The sequence below is a fragment of the Bombyx mori genome, chromosome 3 (genome assembly GCF_030269925.1).
Source record: "Bombyx mori chromosome 3, ASM3026992v2".
Taxonomy (NCBI): domain Eukaryota; kingdom Metazoa; phylum Arthropoda; class Insecta; order Lepidoptera; family Bombycidae; genus Bombyx; species Bombyx mori.
Genome location: NC_085109.1, coordinates 4,566,323 through 4,585,052, shown reverse-complemented (window position 1 = coordinate 4,585,052; position 18,730 = coordinate 4,566,323). Strand labels below are relative to the sequence as shown.

The following is an 18,730-nucleotide window of genomic DNA, read 5'->3' as shown; positions in this document are numbered from 1 at the left end:
TGCGTAAAATTCACGCAATCCATCCCAATCTGCTGACAAATACTGCCAAACTCTTCGATACCTGGTCGTCGTTCGACGACTAGGACGAGAGAGTGGTGTGGCAGCACGGATAAGGCAGTGATCAGACGATCCAAGCGGAGCGTCGACCACTACACTGTATCCGGCTGGATCGGTGGTCAGCAGAAGGTCCAACAGAGAAGGCTCGTGCCCCTCAATATCTGGGACACGGGTGGGCTGTGTCACCAGCTGGGAGAGGCCGTAGGCCAGGGCGAAATCGTAAGCAGCCCGACCCGGTAGGTCAGTGGTTCTGGACCCCAACCACTCTTGGTGGTGAGCGTTAAAATCTCCAAGAACCACCACCTCCGCAGATGGGTACTGCTCAAGCACGCGGCTAGTCCCCTCTTGCACATGCTCTATCAGAGCTGAACCTGCATCACTGCTCTGGGACCTGTACAGGCACGCGTAGACTCGGGTACAACCCCCATGGTCTACGCGCAGCCACAAGAGGGACAGGTCCCGTTGTTCGAGGCCTCGTAGACGGCGACAACAGACATCAGCCCGGACGAATACACACACCCCGGCTTTACGCAGGAAGTTGTGCTCCAATACGTAGCCGGGGTATTCAAGGTACGAAGTATCATCCGGAGCAGATATCTGCGTCTCCGTCAGAAAAAGGAGGGCAGGCTGCGCCGTCTCAAGATGGTGGTGTACGGCGTCGAGGTTGCTGTGTAGGCCCCTTACATTGCTGAAATCCACATTAAATGTGGAATGGGGCATCGCCGACAAAACCCTTTTCCTTTTTTGTACTGTCATGTTTGATTTTTTTTTGTTTGGAGAGTGGGAATGGGTGGGGTAGGAAGTTCGAAGCGAAATCATGACGATACCTGAATAAAGCGCGGAACACAGTACGTGCTCGACCACGGGTTGCGTGAGAGACTGACGCAGGGCATGGAAGGGCCCCCAGTCCACCCTGCGTGCGATCGCCGGGATCCACTCCGGTCTCCGACTCCGGCACGACGACCGCACGGCAGGATTTTACACCGGTTGGCGGGACAGCTTCCCGGGGCGGAGTTTAGTAGAGACACCCGGGTTCAGGTCCCCAACTGACCGGCGGGCGGCGGCGAACACCGTTTCACTGGGTCTCCCTATACCCCCGTCAAACAATCACGTCCCGCGAGCTCGCACGCACGTCTGCTCCGCATGTTCCAGGCATCATCAAGATTCACCCCGAACAAGGAAGAGGAAAGGGAAGGAATAAAACTGGCTCTCCAACCCACACGCCGGAACACAGCTAGGCTATTTGGCGGCGGACTCTAGTTGGAGGGTGGTCGCCAGCCAGTCGGACAAGTCCTACCACCGATTATGTGTTCGGCTCCCGTTTTGCACCACCCAGGGGTCACTTGTAGGGAATCGCGGGTTAAACCTACGGAAGCGGGAAGCAATCAACCCCCAAAATTTTGTACCAGTGTTTGGATTCTTTGCATAAGCCGACTTCTTGAACTAATTTATACTTTTTTATTTGCATAGATGGGTGAACAAGCTCACGGCCCACCTGTGTTAAGTGGTTACTGGAGCTCAGATACATTTACAACTTTTTAATGTTTAATATAGCGTGGTCTTGTTTTCTTATTGTTTTAATATTAAATTATCATTGTCTAATTATAATTGCATAAGTTGATAAAAAATGCTATGCAATAGCTTTACCGCGGCAGTTCCCGAGTGCCACACGTTTTTTTAATCAAGCTGTTTTTTCTTCATTCTATCTTGTAATAATCGTTAACCGCAGCATGTTAACACTTAATGGTAGATTAACAATAGTTTTTACACCACAATATAATTATCCTTAAATGATTTTCCTCAATTAATGTTACCACGACATAGGTTTATGGGCTCATCAGTTTGTCGCGAATCCTTTAACCTAGCATCGCATTGTTTCACAGAAGAAATAGATTACTACGAATTGTTATAAACTTTCGCGGCTATCGACACAGCTAGCGATCACTACGACTGGTTTACGAAAACTAAAAAGTTGGAAACCTCTGAAATAATTGATTTACAATAAAAATATAATATAAAACTGTAAAAGTAATTTTACTTATGTCTGCAACTAGAGATAATCTAAGAAAAAACTATAAATTAGCTCTCTAAGAGTTCAGTGTATCGAAGCGATTCTCAAGCACTGGGTGCGCCCTCGAAGACAAGCAAGCAGGCACTTGAAAGCATTACTATGTATTCTCGAACAGACTTTCCTCTTACAAATGTTTCATCAGAAATAGGGGAGATCTTTTCGCCGCGTGACTGAATTTATAGGCACTGTTCTGTTAGGTATTTATAAGTACATAATACAAGTTCCGAAGATATCACATAAATATCACATAAATTATAATAAAGTCTGCTGTCGTGTAGGCTTACGGCCGTTTTCAATAACCTATCTATCCCCAGTTTCGGTTGCTAAAGATAGACAAATCTATATTTTTGTCCTTACTTACGTTCCAATAACCTATCGACGGGCAGCAGTTCCTATCGGATTTATCTATCCATCGTCGGGAGGACGGATAGCCTGCTAAAGATAGAACGCTCATACAAATCGTGCTTACTTCCGTTTCAATATGAGTTTTAAGTAACTCTCCGGTAGGCGGCGCTATCTCTAGTATGGGCATTCGCTTATCTGTCAAAATCGGCCGGTTACATGTTTATCTTTCGAAAGTAAATCGCTATAATTAATTGTTTCTCTTCATATTGGCATATTGTAGCAGTGATGATAGTGATATGGAATTATTTCAAATGATAATGGATTGTGATGCAGATAGTGATAGTGAGGCCGATATCATATGGTTAGGAAAATAAAGATCGTCTGAATTACATGGCGAAGATCAATAATTACGAATTTGACTATAGATTTCTGAGCAAAGGTGTTGTGAATGAATTGATTAATATAATGAGACCATATTTGAGTGTAACGTCAAAAAGGTAAGATAAATTTTAACCATAAAAGTACTCGTTATTACAACTTATATTTGAGTCGTCTATTATCAAAGGCGGCAATCTGTACATTTGGACAAAAAAATTTTATTGATATGTCAATACAGATTTATTTGAATATAATCGTCTCCTTCAAAGAATACGGTTCAAAACCTGCATTAAATAAAGGTTAATAGTTAACCTGTTATTTATCTAAGATGTCGTTCCGAAGAGTTTTGTGACTGCCAATGGAATACAAAGTCAATAATTCGTTTTTCTGATTTACCAATCATTGTCCAAAAGTCAGATTGCCGCCTTTGATAATAGTCGACTCATTTGTTTATAACAATAGCAAAATTATACCTAATTTTTGTTGTGTTACAAAATCACACTCAACAGGAATTCTATAATACTACTGGATTCCCATGGTGCCCTAAATGACATTCATATACTAATACAATAACCTGGTAGGCTATTTACCTTCATTCTTATTACACACTGATACCTCTCCATTTTATATTTGTGTTACAGATTCAAATATAGGAAAGGAATTTAGAAATAGAAAAAGAGTATTTTGAATGTGTAATTTGTGTGCAATGCATCATTGATGTTTCAAAATGTTGTTGCTTGATGGCCTGGGTCTACTCATGATACAACTATAATTAACCATTCCGATTGAAAAGGTATTTCTTATTTATATTACCTTATTTATATTATTATTATTATACAGTCAAAACCGTTTACTGAGACATCGTTTAATACAACATGCCGGTTATAATAACCTAGAACAAAGGTCCCGGCTGAATGCCATATGACCGCCTTATTAAAAATATTGCTTTCTACGACATTGGTAATAACGGTAATACCTCATAAAACGACCACATTTAACTAATATTTCGGAGAATTAGATCTGTTAGAACGACCTGCTAAGCTGCATTGTAAACAATTTGAATAGGTATCCACATTTGTCTTCAATGGCTATTAAAATCAGGAAAGAAAACAATAGGATTTAGTTTAGTGTAGGGTCTTTTCTAATTCTTAGAAACAAAACATGTGCATGCAGTAGAGTCAAAGCCCGCTTCTTCATATCTCTTCAGTTAGTTTGTACTTATCTATACACAAGACGCACCAAAACGTTGTAGAGTTATTCGTGAAACTTTCAAAATGTCGCAAAGAAAAAGAAAACAAATTAATAATGAAGAAAAATCGCGTATTAAGTAAATATATTTTACCAATAATTCCCTATCGATTTGTTTGTACTTGCACGATACACATTAAACATCACCGGTTGTTACGACTATCGGTTTTTACGACTGAATATGAGCAGTCCCTTCGATGTCGCTATAACAGATTTTGACTGTATATTATTATTATATTTTTATTTATTTATATTATATATTTAGGTGTTTATATGAATTTAATATGACACTATTATAATAAATTATCTACATATCAAGAGAACATTGATAACAAGGTGGACTTGGAAATTGCTATTTGCTTGCCGATAGAGGCTATCCCCACAACCCTATCTTTTAACATGATTAATTAACCCACATACTCAATCGGAACGATTTAAAATGAATCACATATTAAAACAAGAGATACTATAGAGAGGTAATCTTTTTTTAAGTTAAGAGTTTGTTATTCTGTATTGTAAAATAAAGTAAGCGAATAATGTATATTTTTCAGATGCATTGGTGTTTGTAAAAGAAGAATCCCTGTATTATCATTGAAAAGTAGATTAAAACTAGAAAATATGCAAGCTGTTATTATAGCTGCCATGCTGTATAATATCGTCAGGAGTATGAATTTAGAAGAATTAGAATCAGAAATTTCAGTCGCAGATATATTACAGGAAAATAATATAATTGTTCGTAACAATTTTCCAGAACGTACATCTGAAATACAACTACTTATAAATAATTGCTTCCAAAGATAATTTATAAAATAAACTCCAATGATAATTTGACTATTTTTTATTTTCCAAAATGATAATTACATAGTGGTTAGTACATGCAAGATATTTAATTTAGAATTTGTACATATACTTAAAAAACTATCTAACAAAAAATTATTATTGCCTACTTAATTTATGAAATCCTTTTAAGTAATTTTTAATTTTTTAATCTAGCATTATCTAAATCTAACTTAAGTTTTGCTACAACAATCTCCTTTTCTTCATTTTCCAAATCAAGCCTCTTTTTTGCTATTAGATATTCTGCTAATACATTGCATTTCTTTTCTTCCATCTTGTTTCCGCTTGGCTGTAAAAGTGTTAAAAATATATGTGACCTACAACAATGTGCATGCTTTATCCAAAATTTCATCTGCAATCCTTACCACCTCCAGCCTGTAACAAAGAGCATAATTATTTCAAATACTATGTACGGCAACCTAAAGAAAAAATCATGTTTGTCAATGTGTTATTAGAGACAAACTATCAAATAATTATTCTAACCTTACTAAGGTTGTTTCTTATGTTGCCGTAGCGTTTTTTAAGTTTTCCCATTTTAGTCGAAGCTGCGATGGAGTTCATGGGAAACGACGAATCGACGAATTAAAATCATTTACAAGGGTTGGCCAAGCCTGCTGCTTCAATTTATTGTTTGTGGCATTTGTTGCCTTATTATTGATGCGTTTTTTCACCGCCACAAGTTCTGCTAGAATCATCGTCTCCTCTTTTGTCATGGGTGCTGCCTTTCTTGACTGAAAAAGATATATTTTCTAAACTTGAACTCAAAGTTTTCAAAGTAAAATTATTATTATCAATCATAGATACTTACAGAATTCATTTTATTTCACTGTAGCTCTTTAATTATAAACACACTTAGAATTATAAACGAAAGTTTTAAAGCGTTTTGGAGGTAAGTCATCATCTAATATAGTAGGTAAACAATAGAAAAACAAACAAAAGAAACTGATCACTGCTTATTGGCAAACGGACTGTCAAAACGTTTCGTTTCATAATTTCGACTAGGATAAAAATAGCAATACGTCCAATTTAAAAAAATTTACATATGTTTTTATTACTTTTTGTTATAAACAAATGTGTTTATGATAGTCTACAATATGCTGGTTAAATTATAGTTATAATTTAGAATAAAATAAAATAAGTCTTGATCCTGATGTTGTTTCGTATTTGTAGTAGAACGAAACGTATCAAGAGGCTCGGATAAATCGGAGGGAAGAAGCTATCTACTGTTGGTTAAAGAGAGATAGCACTTATCCGTGATTGTGAAACGCAAACTAAGGATAGATACGCTCTTGCTGATATTCGGAGATAGCTATCTATCCGAAAACTCAGATACGTTATTGAAAACGGCCGTTAGTTGCTACGCATATCCGATGATGTTGATCGTATTCTATTAAATCTCGATAAAGATGTTTAAAACTAATCTAATTACTTCTGGAAATAGATAATAGTATCTCAGATATAATTAACTGAATTTATTTTAACTTAATAATAATTTTAAATAATTGTTCAATTGACTCGGTTGACTTCACTCGTCTAGTGACGTCGATCGCACCACCATTCCGTTGTGGTGGGGCGATCAGACAATATATATTCAAGCACACCGAGGTAGCATTCATTCTCGACAGAGAGTTGAAAGTGTAAGCACGATCACTGTAAATTACTCTGTAAGTGCAAAGTGGAAATAAATACAAGCTGTTTGTGTAAAGTGACGCATTATTGAATTCCTGCTGACCTAAGCCCTTTAGGTCAGAAGTGGGATCAGCAAGAAAATTTCTTATTTTCTTGTCACGCCTACAAACCCGGAAAAACGTAAGTAACGAAATACTATTTGAACTTTGTTATAATGTTATGTGATTTTTTTTTTCTTCTCTTCCTTTAATTATCGTGTACATTAAATAAGGCAATTTAGTATCCTGACCAAATTGAAGGAGTGGATTATTACCATGCTACCATAGTTTGATGTAGATTCCATGTTTTATTTGATTATGGGCTCCTAGTTTTAGGAGAAAATTATTACTGATTACTGTTAATTTATTAAATTTTTTCTCTCCTATTTTGCGGAGTATGAATAAAAACGATCTAAAGGTAAAATTTACCATAAAAATGGTATAAAATTAAATCAGATTTTTTTATGCATTTGATTTTGATGGGGGACGGATAGTTAATTTATTTTCACGCAATAAAAGCAGGAGTCGGTAGTCTACCATTATATACAGTGGCCATTGATACTTACACTGTTATTACATATTATAAAACAAGGTTTTTTTGTTCATGGTAAAAACTACTGAACAATTGTGGTTTCCGCCAGTATACAGTGATTAATTGTGAAGGTTTATATATTTAGGTACGCCACGCTTTAATCATCATGCGAAGCAAGGGTGGGCCGCTAGATTTTATTATTTTTACTCATACTGTCTCAATATTGGAATGGTAATAAATCACAATTGACACAACTCTAGTGGTGACGCAGCTCTAATAGTGGTAACCGAAAGTTTCAGGAGAGATGGAAAGAGACGATGGAAATACCCTAGGTGGAGGGTCAGGCTCTAGTGAGGATACCCTAGGTGGAGGGTTGAGCGGAATGAATGACACCCTAGGTGGAGGGTCGATTTCAAAATATGGTGGAAGGTCAGGCTCAAATACCCCAGGTAGAGGGTTGAGCGTAATGAATGACACCCTAGGTGGAGGGTCGATTTCAAAATATGGTGGAAGGTCAGGCTCAAATACCCCAGGTAGAGGGTTGAGCGTAATGAATGACACCCTAGGTGGAGGGTCGATTTCAAAATATGGTGGAAGGTCAGGCTCAAATACCCTAGGTGGAGGGTTGAGCGTAATGAATGATACCCTAGGGGGGGTTGATTTCAAAATACATAACCCAGGATGAGGGGTTATGTAAAAAAAAGAAATCCCAAGGTGGAGGGTTGAGGTTACGATATCGAAAAATAAGTGAGAACACGGACCAAGAAAGGAACACAACCGATGAGGATCATAGAACTTCACTCAATGTACGTAAACGGCAATATTTCAAGAAAGGGGTGTCGCGAGCTAAAGCACAGTCACGACGTCGGTCGATATCAAGTGATGCGGAAGAGTCACTATCTCGGCCACTCATTAGAAGCAGACAATCGCGGACTAGAGACGAGTCTAGTCAGCCAAGCAAGAGGAGGCGGAATACTTGCAGTTCTTCTGCATCTAGAGGTACGACACCATCTCCTAAAAGATCAAAATTGTCTAAATTGTCTAAAAGTAGAGATACTAATCGCGATATTAAGCTTATGGATAGGTTTTTATCTATTTTAGAAAAGGTTAAAAGCTCAGACAAACCTAAGCTAGCATTTAACGCGAATGTGGTGCCGGAGTTTGACCCTTTATCCAAAGACCAAACTATTATAACATGGATCACCAAAGTAGAAGAATGTGCCGAGATTTATGGGTGGGAAGAAAGAGAAATTATACACTACTCTATGCCAAAATTATGCGGGGTCGCGAAAACATGGTACCAGGGTCTCACTTCGGTATTGCATACGTGGCCTGAATGGAAGAAGAAACTATTAGAATCTTTTCCGTGTAGGGAGGATTACGCTGAGCTTTTAACTGAAATGTTGGCCAAGAAAGTTAAATATGGTGAATCGCTGGAGCATTATTACTACGCGAAGATTAATTTACTAAATAGGTGTAACATATCTGGTAAACAAGCCGTAGATTGTCTTCTGTATGGGGTAGAAGATCGCGCAGTAAAAGTTGGAGCTCAAGCAGCTCAATTCCGTGACCCCAAACAGGTACTTAAATATTTCAAAACTGTTAAAATAGGACAGAGCAGAGATAATCAAGATATCATACGCAGAGGTAGGTTCGGAATCAATACCAATCGAGCGGATTCTTCGAGAACAAATAACCCTGCAATTAGGTGCTTTAGTTGCAACGAAATTGGTCATCCTAGTTTCAGATGTGGAAAAACAGTGGAATCTGTGAAATGCCACAATTGCAACGAGATAGGTCACCGTAGTACTAAGTGTGAAAAGCCCTTTGCCAAATGTACTACATGTAATAAAGTCGGTCATCTCACATCTAACTGCTACAAAAATACGGGAAGGTTTTCAATTGAAACCGGTAAAGATTTAACATCAGCTAATGATCCAAAGCATAAACAGGTATCGGAGGTAACGTGCGAAAATACCGGAATAAATAAGTATGTCATGGATATTAAGGTGAACGGGTCTGTGATTACGTGCCATGTGGATCTGGGCAGCCAATGTTCACTTATAAGAGCAAGTGACGCAAGATCTTTAGGTTTAACAATGATTAATCGAGATAATTTACCGACGCTTAGAGGTATAGGAGCCAGCATGGTAAAACCATTAGGAATAGTCATTGCCACTGTAGAGGTTCAAGGTGTAGCAGAAACAATTAATTTATACGTCGTGAATGATTGTGTTGGTACATCCCGTTCTCCTCGGGCACTCGTTTACGGAGAAACCAGACATTCTTATTATTAAAACTCCGGATTCTATCAATATTCATAGAATGCCTCCAAATAAAATAAACCTAGTAGCCTCACAAGACCATAAAATTCCCTGTTCCGCAACACAGGCAGTACAAGTCTTTACAGACGCACAGTTGATAAACTGTGAGGTGGATGTTAAAGGTACGCTTCACGGCCCCGAAGGCGCCGAGTATTATTTACTTCCTGGCTGCTACAACATCAAGAACGGTCATGGTGCAATTCTGATTTATAATGTTGCGTTAAAACCTTTGAGTATTACTAAGGGTACACTGCTCACGCGATCCTTGGAACGAAAGCAAGTTCCAGTCGACGAGATAAAAAACTCCTTTAGCGTCGTATTTGACGATTCTGTAATGAACATTTCCGTAAATTGTAACTCGAAATTAGATACGAATCAGCGGCAACAACTAAAGGGTGTGCTGGAAAGGTATGGTGACCGTTTCTCAAATAGCTTGCATGATTTAGGGTTTACAACGATTACTGAGATGACCATAGAATTAATAGATGACGAACCTATTGTGTATCGCCCGTACCGTATGTCGTACGCCGAAAGACTGTTGGTGAGTAGCATGATCCAGGAAATGTTAGACAGCAATATAATAAAGGAGTCGTCATCACCCTATGCGAGTCCTATCATCATGGTGCAGAAGAAAACAGGTGATAAACGCTTATGTGTCGACTACAGAGCTCTGAACAGAAAAACTAAAAAGGATCATTACCCGATGCCACGAGTGGAAGATCAGCTGGACTTGCTGGCGGGTAACACTTTATTTACTTCTTTGGATTTGGCATCTGGCTACTATCAGATCCCCATATCGGAAGAGTCTCGACCCAAGACGGCTTTCGTAACACCTGATGGTCAGTTTGAGTTTAACCGCATGCCTTTCGGTCTCGTTAATGCACCTTCAGTATTTCAAAGGACGATAAACAAAATATTGAAGGAAGCTAAAATTAAATATGCCATTGTATACATGGATGATATCCTAATCCCGTCAAAAGACTTCGAGGAAGGGTTGCTGAGATTAGAGGAAGTACTACAACTACTGAAAGAAGGTGGGTTGACTTTAAAGTTAAGTAAGTGCCATTTCTTCCTCGACACTGTAGACTTCCTCGGATTTGAAGTCAGCGCTGGTGGTATTCGACCTGGGAGTCGAAAAAGTGAAGCAGTCTCCAAGTTTCCACGACCCACGAATCAACACGAGGTACGCCAATTTCTTGGACTGTCCGGTTTCTTTAGACGATTTATACAGGGATACGCCATCATCACTGCTCCCCTAACAGACTTATTAAAAAAGGATGCGGGATGGACCTGGAACGAGGAGCAAGAACAAGCATTCGAAAGGATAAAGGAGTTACTTACAAGCAGACCCATACTTGCTCTGTATGACCCTAGGGCGGAAATAGAACTGCATACCGACGCTTGCAAAGAAGGTCTTGCAGGTATTCTTCTTCAGCGAAACTCAAATGGAGTGATGCAGCCAGTCTCGTATTTTAGCCGGAAAACCACAAGTGACGAACGTAAGATGCATTCATATGAATTAGAAACCCTCGCGGTGATCGCATCTTTGAATCGATTCAGGGTATATCTTTTAGGTATACCATTTAAGATTTTGACTGACTGCAATGCACTTAGGTCTACGTTAGTCAAGAGAGATTTGATACCTCGTATATCACGCTGGTGGGTTCAACTACAGGAATACGACTGCACGATAGAGTACCGTCCTGGCGCACGGATGGCCCATGTAGACGCACTTAGCAGGAATACTGTAGGTAATGACGAAGGTGGAGCGCACATTTTGGATGTCTTGCCTGTAAAAGAACAAGTACAGGCCCGATTCATGACCATGATTGGATTGCGACTGTGCAAGCTGCTGATGAAGAGGTAAGGAGGATTAAACAAAGCTTAGCGGACCCGGTCGTTACGGAAGCCATAGACATACACAAAAATTATAAACTCAAAAACGATAAAGTTTATCGTATCGTAGGAGAAGAGATGAAATGGCTGGTACCTCAAGGTGTAAGGTGGCAGGTTCTAAAAATGAATCATGATGACCTTGGTCATTGGGGATTCGAAAAAACCCTTCAACGCATAAGAGATCTGTTAGGTATGTAAGCATCGGCGGCTGCGTCCGCCGTCAATATAATAAAGTAGTGCGTAAACAACCGGCCTTGTCATTACACGCGTCCTCGGACACACTACTGGCGACGAGCTTTACGTATACCCACACGTGACGAAAAAAAAATGTTCGGGACGTCTTCTTTAAGTGTTTTGTCGAGTTTTGATCATCAAAATCAAGATTGGAAGACATATAAGAGTAGATTGCAGCAATGGTGCATAGCTAACGGCATCGATGAGCAGTCTGATAAAGCCGGAATCAAGAGAAGAGCAGTACTCCTCAGCGCACTCACAGAGAGTACCTACCAGCTCGCAAGCAACTTAGCGTTACCCGACGATATTGCGACAAAGAGCTATGAAAGCATTTTAGGTATTTTAGATGAACACTTTATTCCAAAGCGGTGCGGATTCGCAGAGCGGTATAATTTTTACGCAGCGATGCAGCAAAATGGTGAAACTCATGGGCAATGGGCCGCACGCTTGCGAGGTTTGGCCGCACACTGCGCTTTCAAAAACCTAGAAGAATCTCTGCTAGATAAATTCGTCATGGGAATGTTGCGAGGACCCGAGCGAGAAAGGCTTTTCGCACAAGAAATCAGAGAGCTGACGTTGAGCAAAGCTGTGGAGCTGGCAGAGAGCGTGCGGTGCGCACGAGAAGGTGAAGCTGCAGCGGTAGTGCCGGAATCATCCGGTCGGGAAGGCGTTTTCAAGATTGCCCAACAAGCAAAAGGGAGCGCGGACCGAACAGCCGGCGAAAAATGCTTAGTATGTGGTTACAAAAATCACAAAACGTCAGAGTGCCGATTTTCGAAATTTAAGTGCAGAATATGTGATCGTAAAGGTCATCTCCGTAGAATGTGCCCCAGGAACAAAGTGAAGCACTTGGAGCAAGGTAACGACGATGACGAGGGCGATGACGGTGAGTTTTTGAAAAATATAAGTTGTCCAAATGGTGAGCCTTTGTACGAGACCGTGTGTTTAGAAGGTCGTAAATTTAGATGCGAAATTGACAGTGGTTCCCCTGTGTCTGTTATATCCGAAAAGACATACAAGCGTTGGTTTTCCGGGGTTCCGTTGTCACCACCAGCGAAAAAATTATTTACGTATGATGGGGGTACCTTGAACATAATAGGGGTACTTAATATGAATGTCGAGTATTTGAAACACTTAGCGTTATTGAGTATCTACGTTGTTCGGGATGGGGGACCTCCCTTACTAGGCCGCGACTTTATGCGTGAATTTAAATTAGAACTCATTTCAACCATTGGTTATTGCAAAAACGTTGATGTTACTACGGTAATGGAACTGACAAAACTATTTCCAAAGTTATTTTCAAACGAACTAGGTTGCTTTAACAAATTCGAGATCAGTTTAACATTAAAAGATAACGCGAAACCGGTTTTTATAAAGTCGCGACCGGTACCTTTTGCATTAAAAGATAGAATTAATGCAGAACTCGAACGGTTGGTTTCCTTGGATATTTTAGAACCAGTAAAGTACTCAGACTATGCCTCACCAATAGTCCCGGTTCTAAAAAATGACGGCAGCGTTCGTATTTGTGCGGATTATTCTTGTACAATCAACAAACAACTACTCGTGGAGAAATATCCTCTACCATCGGTTCAAGAACTGTTTACTAAACTTCATAACGGTGAGGAGTACAGTAAGCTAGACTTGTTAACGGTAAACACATCGCCCTCGCAATCCGAGTTACCCTTGCTAATCAGTAACAAACAGTCCTCACAGGCTAAGAATTATGGTGGCAAAATTACCAGAGACTTAGAGCCGGGGGAACAAGTATGGTTCAAACAATATATTAATAAGTCGAAAAGTTACTGGGCAAAAGGGGTTGTGATAAAAAAGACAGGCAAAGTTATGTACGACATCAGTTTTCCAGATCAAAATAAGATTATTAAAAGGCATAAAAATCAACTATACGTGTTTAAAGGGGAGAGTGGACCTTCAGAAAACTCTCACACATTCAACGTATGGGATATACCAGATCCACGGAACAGCGACTGCGGGAGCGAGGCAACAACAGCTGGATCTAAAGGGGCTTTAGTGACAGCAACAGGATCAGCTCCACCAGCAGAAGTAGGGTCATCGTCATCATCGCATACCTGCCAGCCAGCAGGAACGACGCAGTCTGTGGAAGCGGAGACTATGGGCAGTGCTGACCAAGATCAAATTACTGCCACTATAAGCCCACAATCAGCAGAGCCCGTAACTCCCACCAGCTGCTCACCTTCCAGTGGAAGAAATAGCCCACAGTTTAGTACGCCACAGCCAATATCACCAACACTAGATAAGCCGGCTCCCGGCCGACCACGCCGAAATAAGCCACCCATTGATTTCAGGAAGTTCTTTTAGGATAAGGGGGACATTTGGGAGGGAGAAATTGTTAGGTATGTAAGCATCGGCGGCTGCGTCCGCCGTCAATATAATAAAGTAGTGCGTAAACAACCGGCCTTGTCATTACACGCGTCCTCGGACACACTAAGATCATTATTGGTTTCCAAAAATGCGCAGATTTGTAAAAAAGTACGTCACATCATGTCTAGAATGTGCGCACCATAAAGCTCCAGGTGGAAAGCATGAAGGCGAGTTACATCCTATTGAAAAGGTAACTATACCCTTCCACACCGTTCATGTGGATCACCTCGGACCCTTCGTCAAGAGCAAGACAGGTAACTGCTACTTATTGGTAATCGTTGACGGATTCACAAAATATGTGAATATAAACCCGGTCCGGAACACGAAGTCTTTTACCTCAGTACAAGTAATGAAGAGGCATGTAAGCTATTTTGGAGTCCCAACTAGATTAATTACAGATAGGGGTACTAGCTTCACAAGTAAGACATTCCAGGACTTCATTGGATCATACGGTATAAAACATATTCTTTTTTTTTTTTTTTTTATTGCTTAGATGGGTAGACGAGCTCACAGCCCACCTGGTGTTAAGTGGTTACTGGAGCCCATAGACATCCACAACGTAAATGCGCCACCCACCTTGAGATATAAGTTCTAAGGTCTCAGTATAGTTACAACGGCTGCCCCACCCTTCAAACCGAAACGCATTACTGCTTCACGGCAGAAATAGGCAGGGCGGTGGTACCTATCCGCGCGGACTCACAAGAGGTCCTACCACCAGTAATTACGCAAATTATAATTTTGCGGGTTTCATTTTTATTACACGATGTTATTCCTTCACCGTGGAAGTCAATCGTGAACATTTGTTGAGTACGTATTTCATTAGAAAAATTGGTACCCGCCTGAGATTCGAACATCGGTGCATCGCTCAACACGAATGCACCGGACGTCTTATCCGTTAGGCCACGACGATATCCAGTTAGGCCACGACGATATCAAAATTATATTTCAAAATGCCTTTGCTACTCCTAGGTCCAACGGACAAGTTGAACGATTCAATAGGACAATTTTAGATGCGCTGTCTACGTCTAATCACGGTAGTGACGATAGGTCCTGGGATGAACACATTTTAGACATACAAGTTGGAATCAACACTACAAAACACAAGACAACACAAAAAAGTCCCTCCGAATTACTATTCGGTTTCAACATTATCAGCAGGACCGAAGGTAAGTTGAGCGAAGTCATTAATGAAACACTTAATAGGATTCCGGTAGACGAGTTGGATGAGGTGAGACAGGAAGCAGGAGAGAAAATAAAAAAACAACAAGTAAGAGACGCAGACAATTATAACAAACATAGGAAAAGACCAACCCAATATAAAGAGGGAGACCTAGTACGAGTGGCAAGGCAAATGCCTCACGATGGTAAATCACAGAAATTGGTTGTAAAATATCAAGGTCCTTATCGTGTAGTAAAAATGCTCAACAATGATAGGTTTTTAATTGAAGACACACCTCTGACTCGTAAGCACGGCCGACGATACGAAGCTATCGTAGCCATTGATAAAATACAACCGTGGATGAATTTTGAAAGAAATTTTGAATCAGACTGTTCCGATAAAAACGATTCCGAGATAGACGAGGAACGCGAAACAGAAAATTAATATCATAGATGTGTTTTCACTCAGTCTAAGCTAATAATTCTGAACTTGTAAGTAAAACTAATATTATACATGATTTGATACTGCGTGTTTTAAGGTAATTATTTATATAAAATATACATTTTTTTGTTAACATTATGAAACAAATACTATTGTTGAAATTAATTGTAAGAGGATTTTTATTATTTAAGTCTCACTTAGCAAAACAAAAAAGCGACGGGACTCGCTTATAGTAGGATGGCCGAGCTGTTAGGTATTTATAAGTACATAATACAAGTTCCGAAGATATCACATAAATATCACATAAATTATAATAAAGTCTGCTGTCGTGTAGGCTTAGTTGCTACGCATATCCGATGATGTTGATCGTATTCTATTAAATCTCGATAAAGATGTTTAAAACTAATCTAATTACTTCTGGAAATAGATAATAGTATCTCAGATATAATTAACTGAATTTATTTTAACTTAATAATAATTTTAAATAATTGTTCAATTGACTCGGTTGACTTCACTCGTCTAGTGACGTCGATCGCACCACCATTCCGTTGTGGTGGGGCGATCAGACAATATATATTCAAGCACACCGAGGTAGCATTCATTCTCGACAGAGAGTTGAAAGTGTAAGCACGATCACTGTAAATTACTCTGTAAGTGCAAAGTGGAAATAAATACAAGCTGTTTGTGTAAAGTGACGCATTATTGAATTCCTGCTGACCTAAGCCCTTTAGTTCGTTCGTAAAATATCATTGAGAATGTAAATAAATTGCATTGAATCTTCGTGTGATGGGTTTTTTATTTACATTAGTATTTAACAATATTGTAATCGATGAGTATAGGTAGTTGCTACATAGCTGCAGAGGCTAATAGCAATAACATCAATTTGACACGCTTTTATATGCTTATTATGTATGTACATATGTAAAGGAATCTTTGAACGTCATTTTTACCAACTTCAAGACGTCCGATTAACTTAAAAATTGCTCACGCATCAAAGGCCGGTAACGGTCAAAACAAATTGTAACATCGCTCTAATATCCTGATCATTATCGAGATGACAAAAAAATCAGATTGTGCTATGTATTTGTTAGTTCAATTTGTTATTTAAGCTCGTTTTTTTAAGATATTGCATAGCTTTTATCGCGGACCTTGAGCGCGGCGACCGAATCATGAAATTCCGTAACTAAAAAAACCTTACACCCCTCACTCCGCCTACCATGTAGCTCGCGTTCAACACATTCACACGTTGCGCTTGTGTAGTGTTTGTGAATAAGCGCGTGGCGTGACGTCACACTGCATGCGCAGCATGAAAAGTCTGCCCATCTCTCTCTCGCGCGGTCTAGCTTATGAGTGTGAAGGGGAAAGTTAATGTTTTGCTTTTATTAATGTTTAATATAGCGTGGTCTTGTTTTATTATTGTTTTAATATTCAATTATCGTTGTCTAATAATAATTGCATAAGTTGATAAAAAATGCTATGCAATAGCTTTACCGCGGCAGTTCCCGAGTGCCACACGTTACTTTTAGTGTTTAAACTGCTCATATAAGTTTATGTTCCAAGATGAATAATGCGTTGAAGTTAAATTTGAATAGAAGTAATACGCAGTCATCTGTACGTGTGACATTAAGCTAGCCATCGAGATTTTACGGTCACATTATTATAAAGCACATTAACCTTTGTTTTTTATACAACACGTAATGCATTGTGGCTTAAGTTCTTTATGTTGTTTTAATTGGTTAGTCGGTTCGAAAGAAGACTAAGGATTAAACTTTAGTGACTCATGTACTATCGATTTCACGTTATAGTAAACACGACTTTAAATTGTTAGGGTTAAGGTCGTCTTATGAACCCGCACGGCCATTACCATCCTACCTATTACAATCGCGAAGCAGTAGTGCTATTCTGTTTTGTTTATTTTTTTATTGCTAAGGTGGGTGGTTAGGTCGCATAGAGGGCAAGCGTGCCATGGGCAAATCACCAGCCAGATGGTCAGATCTAGTAAGAGAAGCACTTGGTGGTAGTCTGTACCATACGGTCCATGACACCCATGATCGAACACAGTGGAAGAACGTCATATGGCCTCGATCCTAAGTAGTGAGGGAACGATATAGAAGAAGAAGGTGGGCGGACGAGCTCACAGCCCACCTGGTGTTAAGTGGTTAATGGAGCTCATAGACATCTACGACGTAAATGCGCCACCCACCTTGAGTTATAAGTGCTAAGGTCTCAATATAGTTACAACGGCTGCCCCACTCTTCAAACCGAAACGCATTACTGCTTCACGGCAGAGGCAGGGTGGTGGTACTTGCCCGCGCGGACTCACAAGAGGTCCTACCACCAGTAAGGTGAAAGGTGTGGCAGCCGTTATACAATAGAAGTGAGATTTAAATTTCATATCTCAAGGTGAGCGGTGGTATTTACTGTGTACATATTCCGTGAGTTCGTCGAAGAAAATAAAAAATAAAAATCCTAAATATTGAGCAAAAATCCTTCGAAATAGAAATATAACCGTGCCGCCTATCTGACGCCATTCAGTCATGCGTTCCAATCTGAAGGGACAGTGAATGTGCTGTAAAATTGAGATTTTGTCCTTAATTTCGTCGGACTCGGTGGTGTAGTAAGTAACGCCCCTAACTATTTGCGCCGAGGGTCGTGGGTACTATTCCGACATCGGGCAAGCATTCGTGATGAACAGATCTTTCTTTGTCTGGGTATTTATTACGTATTATTTATATTACTAGCTGACCCGGCAAACGTTGTTTTGCCATATACAAGATCTATAGGGAAGTTCTAGTGTAGAAAAAAAAACGAATTTATTGTAAATGCGTAAGGATGTGGTAAATGAGTGAAAGAGGCATGGAGCGCTGTGAATGATGCGAGCGAATATAAAAATAGCAAAACCTCATTCAACCACATAATGCCTCATTATAACAAAATAAATGTTAGGGGTTCCTCACCCTCACCTTATCACTTAATTGGTTTGAAAAATAGATAGTAGCCGGTTCTCAGACCTACTGAACATGCATATAAAGTTTCATAAAAATCGGTCAAACAGTTTCAAAGGAGTATGGTAACTAACATTGTGACACGAGAATTTTATATATAAGATTATGTATATATATGTATACAATTGAACGTACA

At 39.7% G+C, this 18,730-nt stretch overlaps 1 long non-coding RNA gene across 1 annotated transcript; it reads right to left on the bottom strand.

Annotated features, from left to right (window-relative positions):
- Window positions 1-4,921: 4,921 nt before the first annotated feature.
- LOC119630627 (uncharacterized) lies at window positions 4,922-5,966 on the bottom strand. Its single transcript, XR_009975860.1, has 3 exons — window positions 5,745-5,966; window positions 5,420-5,667; window positions 4,922-5,311 (listed from the first exon to the last, which is right to left on the bottom strand). It is a non-coding gene; the product is annotated as an uncharacterized LOC119630627 (long non-coding RNA).
- Between the last annotated feature and the right edge of the window lie 12,764 nt (window positions 5,967-18,730).